Source organism: Bison bison, unplaced genomic scaffold, assembly GCF_000754665.1.
Source record: "Bison bison bison isolate TAMUID 2011002044 unplaced genomic scaffold, Bison_UMD1.0 scf7180017864364, whole genome shotgun sequence".
In the NCBI taxonomy this organism is placed as follows: Eukaryota; Metazoa; Chordata; class Mammalia; order Artiodactyla; family Bovidae; genus Bison; species Bison bison.
Window position 1 is genome coordinate 283,252 of NW_011494936.1, and position 7,745 is coordinate 290,996.

The 7,745-nt window shown below is 40.2% G+C and overlaps 1 pseudogene; it reads left to right on the plus strand.

Annotated features, from left to right (window-relative positions):
* Positions 1–805: 805 nt before the first annotated feature.
* Positions 806–1,277, plus strand: LOC104999768 (annotated as a pseudogene).
* Positions 1,278–7,745: the final 6,468 nt, after the last annotated feature.

Here is a 7,745-nt window from a genome sequence, read left to right on the forward strand (position 1 = left end):
CTGCCATAAGGGTGGTGTCATCTGCATATCTGAGGTTATTGATATTTCTCCTGGCAATCTTGATTCCAGTTTGTGTTTCTTCCAGTCCAGCGTTTCTCATGATGTACTCTGCATATAAGTTAAATAAACAGGGTGACAATATACAGCCTTGACAAACTCCTTTTCCTATTTGGAACCAGTCGGTTGTTCCATGTCCAGTTCTAACTGTTGCTTCCTGACCTGCATACAAATTTCTCAAGAGGCAGATCAGGTGGTCTGGTGTACCCATCTCTTGAAGAATTTTCCACAGTTTATTGTGATCCACACAGTCAAAGGCTTTGGCATAGTCAATAAAGCAGAAATAGATGTTTTTCTAGAACTCTCTTGCTTTTTCTATGATCCAGCAGATGTTGGCAATTTGACCTCTGGTTCCTCTGCCTTTTCTAAAACCAGCTTGAACATCAGGAAGTTCACGGTTCAAATATTGCTGAAGCCTAGGAAACCATAAACAAAATGAAAAGACAACCTACAGAATGGGGAGAAATAATGCAACCCACAAGGGATTAATCTCCAAAATATACAAACAGCTTATACAATCAATATTAAAAAAACAAATAATGCAATCCAGAAATGGGCAGGAGATCGAAATAGACCTTTCTTCAAAGAAGACATACAGATGGCCTACAGGCATATGTAGAAATGCTCAAGGTCACTGATCATTAAAGAAATGCAAATCAAAACTACAATGAGGTATAACCTCCCTTCAGTCAGAATGACTATCAGCAAGACGACTACAAAGAGGACTTGTATTGGAGGAGGATTCAAAATGGGTCTCAGCTGCAGCGGTTCCCCACGGATGGAGCAGATGGAGCGTAGGCGGTCCGGGTCCACATCTGGGAAAGATGAACCCAGGCGCCTAGAAAGGTCCAAGTCTGGGGAGTGAGATAGAAGCAGCCGCTCTCCTTCCCGCACAGAAGGCGGTCCAGGTCCAGGTCCCCAAGAAGACATAGATCCACATCTCCTGCCCCTTCTCGACTGAAAGAAAGAAGAGATGAGAAGAAGAAACAAAAGAAACAAAGAGCAAAGAACATCATATAACTGAGGAAGACTTAGAAGGCAACATAGAGGAAGAAATAGAAATGAAGTTAATGGGATTTGCCTCCTTTGACTCCACAAAAGGGAAAAAGGTGGATGGCTCTGTAAATGCCTATTCCATAAATGTGTCGCAGAAGAGAAAGTATAGGCAGTACATGAATTGAAAAGGTGGATTCAACAGACCTTTGGGTTTCATTGCATGAGAACTGAAGTGTTGAAGAATGATTTTTTTTTTTCCCTCATCTTGATCAGACGGAGAAGGCAATGGCACCCCACTCCAGTACTCTTGCCTGGAAACTCCCATGGACAGAGGAGCCTGGTAGGCTGCAGTCCATGAGGTCTCGAAGAGTCAGACACGACTGAGCGACTTCACTTTCACTTTTCACTTTCATACTTTGGAGAAGGAAATGGCAGCCCACTCCAGCGTTCTTGCCTGGAGAATCCCAGGGACAGAGGAGCCTGGTAGGCTGCCATCTATGGGGTCGCACAGAGTCAGACACGACTGAAGCGATTTAGCAGCAGCAACATCTTGAGCAGAACAGTGGATTTTGTATTTAACATGCATCAAAAGCAGGCTCACAGTCTTTCCTCCTTGTAAAGTAAGAAAATTTTATCACGACGTGTGTAGTTAGTTCACTTCAGATCAGTTGTGTCCAACTCTTTGCAACCCCATGAATCGCAGCACGCCAGGCCTCCCTGTCCAATACCAACTCCCGGAGTTCACTGACTCACGTCCATTGAGTCAGTGATGCCATCCAGCCATCTCATCTTCTGTCGTCCCCTTCTCCTCTTGCCCCCAATCCCTCCCAGCATCAGAGTCTTTTCCAATGAGTCAACTCTCTTCGCATGAGGTGGCCAAAGTACTGGAGTTTCAGCTTTAGCATCAGTCCTTCCAAAGAAATCCCAGGGCTGATCTCCTTCAGAATGGACTGGTTGGATCTTGCAGTCCAAGGGACTCTCAAGAGTCTTCTCCAACACCACAGTTCAAAAGCATCAATTCTTCAGCACTCAGCCTTCTTCACAGTCCAACTCTCACATCCATACATGACCACAGGAAAAACCATAGCCTTGACCAGACGGACCTTTGTTGGCAAAGTAATGTCTCTGCTTTTGAATATGCTGTCTAGGTTGGTCATAACTTTCCTTCCAAGGAGTTAGCGTCTCTGCCTCAAAAAAAAAAAAAAAAAGAAGTTAAATATTACATTTTTTTCCTTTAGGAAATATCATTTGGGGCAGTCATCAACCCCATTTTTTTGTACTTATTCCTAGGGAAACTGTATATGATTTTTTTCTTGGATGCTCTTTATGACTTTTTAAAACACATGAAAGTAATTTGGAAGTAAGTTTCTCAAGTAAAGCAATAATTTCTACTCTTTTGTATTTGATATTTTTATAACTAAAAAAAAAGGATCTCTCTACACATTTTCTTTTTTCATACATAGATTTAGATATCATGATTCTTCATAGTTTAAAAATTAGAATATTGAAAAAATACAACTGGATTTTTTTATGTCTTCTATGTTTTTTGCCCCCCTGCACCAATACCATATTTCCCCAGTTGAAAAGCAATACATGTTTATTATTAAATAAAAACACACCTTGGGAGAAATCAGAAGTTAGGGGGGAAAAGCCAAAAATCACCTGTAATCTACCCCCAAAATGTTAATATTTTGGTATACATATTTCCATTTAGATACAAATTTCCATTTCCTATGGATATGTATTTCTTGCCCCTAGCCAAAGAGATCAGATGCTACTTTCTTTGCTAATCCTTATTCTCCTGTGTACTGTGAACATCTGTTAAATGCTCTTATAAATTGTTTGGAAACTTAAAAAAAAAAAAGTCTACAAAGAAAAAATTTTGAAGGAAAATTTAGGAACATTAGGGAACCCTCTTACAGTGTTGGTGATAATATAAATTGATATAACCACTATGGAAAACACTAGGGAGGTTCCTTAAAAAAAACTAAAAATTGAACTACCATATGATCCAGCAATCCCACTCCTGACCATATATTTGAAGAAAGTTCTAATTGGAAGAGATACATGCACCCCAGCATTCACTGCACCACTATTTACAATAGCCAAGATGTAGAAGCAACCTAAATGTCCATGAGAAGAAGAATGGATAAAGATGTGGTACATGTATACAGTGGAATATCACTCAGCCATAAAAAAGAATGAAATAATAACCACTTGCAGCAACATGGACGGACCTAGAGATTTTCACACTAAGTGAAGTAAGTCTTGTGGAATCTAAAAAGTGACATACATGAACTAATTTACAAAACAGAAATAGAGCCTGTTTTGTAGAAACAGATGTAGAAAGCAAACTTACATTTACCACAGGCAAAGAGGGGAAGGGATAAACTGAGAGGTTGGGATGACATTTACACGTTACTATACGTAAAACAGATAACTGATAAAGACATATTGTATACGATGAGGAACTCTCCTCAATACTCTGTACTGACAAGAATCTAAAGAGTGAATATAAGTATATGTAAAACTGATTCACTTTGCTGTACAGTGGAAACTAAGACAACATTGTAAATCAACTATAATAAAAAATTTTTAAAAAGAAAAGAAGATGTGGTACACACACACTCACACACACAGTGGAATATTAGCCATAAAAAGAATGAAATAATGCCATTTGCAGCAACACGGATGGATCTAGATATTATTAATGTCATGCTAAGTGAACTAAGCCAGACAAAGACAAATATGATATCATTTACATATCATTAAAAAGTGATACAAATGATCTTATTTACAAAACAGAAATACACTAACAGACATAGAAACAAACTTATGGTTACCAAAGGGGCTTCTGGAGGGGTGAATAAATTAGGAGTTTGGGATTAAAATATACATGCTACTTTGTATAAAATAAATAAGATACTGTATAATATAGGGAACTATATTGAATATCTTATAATAAACTATAATAGAAAAGAATCTGAAAGAGAATATACACATATGCAACTATATATATATATTACTGTATAAACTGTTTCAGACAGAACAACAGACTGTCTTTTTGCTTTCACCTTCATGAACAAACTTTTTTCACTAAAAAGACACATGTACACCCGTGGCTGATTCATGTCAACGTATGGCAAAAACCACCACAATATTTTAAAGTAATTAGCCTCTAATTAAAATTAGTTAATTTTAAAAATTAGAAAAGAACTGTCTACATTTCACTCTATCATCTCCCACCCTTCCTTACTCCACTTATTCTGGATGCTGCTTCCATCACACCCAAAAAGGTTGCATTAATATCATAATGTGCATAATGTGCTCTAGACAGGCAACTGTGCTGTGCTCTGCTCAGTCTCTTTGCAACCCCATGGACTGTAGCCCTCCAGGCTTCTCTGCTCTTGGGATTATCCTGGCAAGAATACTGGAGTGGTTTGCCATTTCCTCCTCCAGGGGACCTCCTTTCCAAAGTAGGGGAAATTTGAGCTGACTCCTGAGGATGGGAGTTGGATAAGTAGAGATGGCAGGAAGGAGGGCTGATGCTGCATTAGCAGTTGTGTGATGGTGAAGGAAAGGCCAAAGGCACTGCAGAGATGTCAGCAATTTAGCTGCTGAACCAGCTAAATTTGTTTCAACTGCCTCAGTTGAGTTTTCTATTATTTTTAGTAAAATGCATTTTGAACTCTAGAGAATTCAGTACCACAATGGAGTACTAAAAACAAGAGACTTTAAAATACAGAATTGGCTATTTAGAAGTGTTAGGATAGTGGGCAGTGAGGACCTACAACTTTTCTATGTTGGTGATAACAGTGGAAAAATTGGTCGAATTATCATCTGCTGTGTTTGGGGACTAAGAAAACACAACTGTAACAAGGCTATAGTTTTAGGAGATATGTTTGGAAAATCCCAGGTTTTTCATGTATGTTGCTTACTTCTTATTGAAAATAAAAAGATGGAAAAAGATACATAATCAAAATAAAATTGGTATAGCTTTTGTTAATAACAAATAAAATAGACTTTAAACCAAAAAAAAAAAAAAATCCTCTAGAAATGGATTTACTTCATTTGGACATATAGCTTAATGCACCAAATGTAACAATTATAATACCAGGGCTTCCCTAGTGGCTTAGTCAGTAAAGAGTTTGCCTGCAGTGCAGGAGACCCAGGTTTGATCCCTGGATCAAGAAAATCCCCTGAAGAAGGGAGTGGCAGACCACCCCAGTATCCTTGAGTGGAAAATCCCAGGGACAGAGGAACCTGGTGGGCTGCAGTCCATAGGGTCACAAAGAGTCAGGCATGACTGAGGGACTAACACTTTCACTTTCATAACAATTCTAAACTTGTATTGCTGCTACTTGCCTAAAACAACTTTAGCATTCAAAATGTGTAAAGCAAAAAGTGAAGGAAGTGATTAGGTGAAAAGTGGAAGGGGAACATTTATGGGTCAGGTTGGCAAAAACTAAACTCAGAGATCAATGTTAACATTACAGAGACATCCAAACCTCATATGTACATTCTACATGGGAATATCCACTACCACCTATGAGATATTCTTGCTAAAATTTTGAACCTCAATCTGATCAAGGCTCTAGATCATGGGAAATACAGAGTACAAAGGAACAAACTAAGACTAACCACAAGAAGGTAATCAGTGAAACTCACAATATGGAAAAAATACAGGACAAAGGGGCCCAGTGTCTTCAATAAATACATTTAAAGGGGAGAAAAAGGATAAATGCACAGATTAAAATAGGTTTAGGACATTGCCTTAGGTTCAGTCATGTCTGACTCTTTGCAACCCCCTTGGAATTCTCCAGGCCAGAATACTGGAGAGAGTAGCCGTTCCCTTCTCCAGGGGATCTTCCCAAACCAGGGATCGAACCTAGGTCTCCCACAATGCAGGCAGATTCTTTATCAGCTGAGCCACCCGGGAAGCCCTGTCTTAGGCTGGTTCCACCCAAAAGTGAGTCTTTCATGTGGGAGTGAGAACCTAGAGATTAAGGAAATGAAAAGAGAAAGAGTGAGGACAGGCTATGGATGAGGAAATCATTCAATCCTATGGGAGCTTTGGAGATGCCATATGAACTGCATCTCATAAATACTGTAGGGGAGAAAGAGGGACATATTTATTGGCTCACATTCTCCCCTGGCCAAAGTTTGGTCCCAAGGGCATTAACTTGCCCTTCTGGGTTTTGCCCGTGCATGAACAACAAGAAATTTCCTACACTAAAATAGCTCTGAGAACATTAGCTCTTCCAGGCAAACTTGTGCTTTGGTTTTGATGACTTAGCTCAGGGAGGAGAACTGAGGTCAAAGTCTAAGGTAATGCCTAATAGGAGACCCTCTCACATTAAGCTGGGATCCCAAAGGTCTCAGAGTAAGGCTGAATGAAGTATTTCCAAAATCTCTCCTTCATCCACAGAGGACTACAGAGAAAATGGCCTTGGTACTGAGCTGAGTTGAGAGATGGGGCAAGAAGGGAAATTGTTTTTGTTTTTAATGTTTATTAATGTATTTGGCTGTGACAGGTCTAAGCTTCAGCCTATGAACTCTTAGTTGCAGCATGTGTGATCTAGTTCCCTAGAGCAGGGATCAAACCCCAGCCCTCTGCCTTTGCAGCTCAAAGCCTTAGCCACTGGACCACCAGGGAAGTCCTAGAAAATGCGTTCTTAGGTATACAGCACCATGTTATGTAGGCCTTATAGGAATTTTCAGGCAAGGCTGTCTCCAGAAGTCAAGAATTCAGAACATAGCATCATTGGTGAAAAACTCTTTTGAAAAGAACTTCTTCTGAGTGTAATAGCCAGTGAAGTCTTCAGACATCACCAACTCAATGGACATGAGTTTGAAAAAACTCCAGGAGTTGGTGATGGATATGGAGGCCTGGCGTGCTGCAGTCCATGGGGTTGCAAAGAGTCGGACACGACTGAGGGACTGAACTGAACTGAATTGAAGTCTTCAAATTCATGTATGAATTTATAGAAGATAGGGGCTAGAAGATTATATTAAATGACATTTTTTGGTAAACAAAACAATCCAGAAAGATATTCTACAAGAAAACTGACTTTGTTTTTTCCAGCAAATAAATGGCATAACAAATCAGCATGGGAGAAAGGGAACTATTTAAAATTACAAAAGACATGTTATATATTACATGTTGCCTTGCTTTAGTCATGTTCAACTCTTTGTGACCCTGTGGACTGTAGCCCACCAAGCTCCTCTGTCCATTGGATTCTTCAGGCAAGAATACTGGAGTGGGTTGCCATGCCCTCCTCCAGGGAATCTTCCCAACCCAAGGATTGAACCTGTGTCTCTTACATCTCCTGCATTAGCAGGCGGATTCTTCACCACTAGCACCACCTGGGAAGCCCTGTTCTGCTGCTGCTAAGTCACTTCAGTCGTGTCCGACTCTGTGTGACCCCATAGACGGCAGTCCACCAGGCTCCCCCGTCCCTGGGATTCTTAGTGGGTTGCTATTTCCTTCTCCAATGCATGAAAGTGAAAAGTGAAAGTGAAGTCGCTCAGTCATGTCCAACCCTCAGTGACCCCATGGACTGCAGCTTTCCAGGCTCATCTGTGCATGGGATTTTCCAGGCAAGAGTACTGGGTGGGGTGCCATTGCCTTCTCTGGGGAAGCCCTGTTAAGTACATATAAACTGAATACAAAGTATTGACCTTACCTGGAT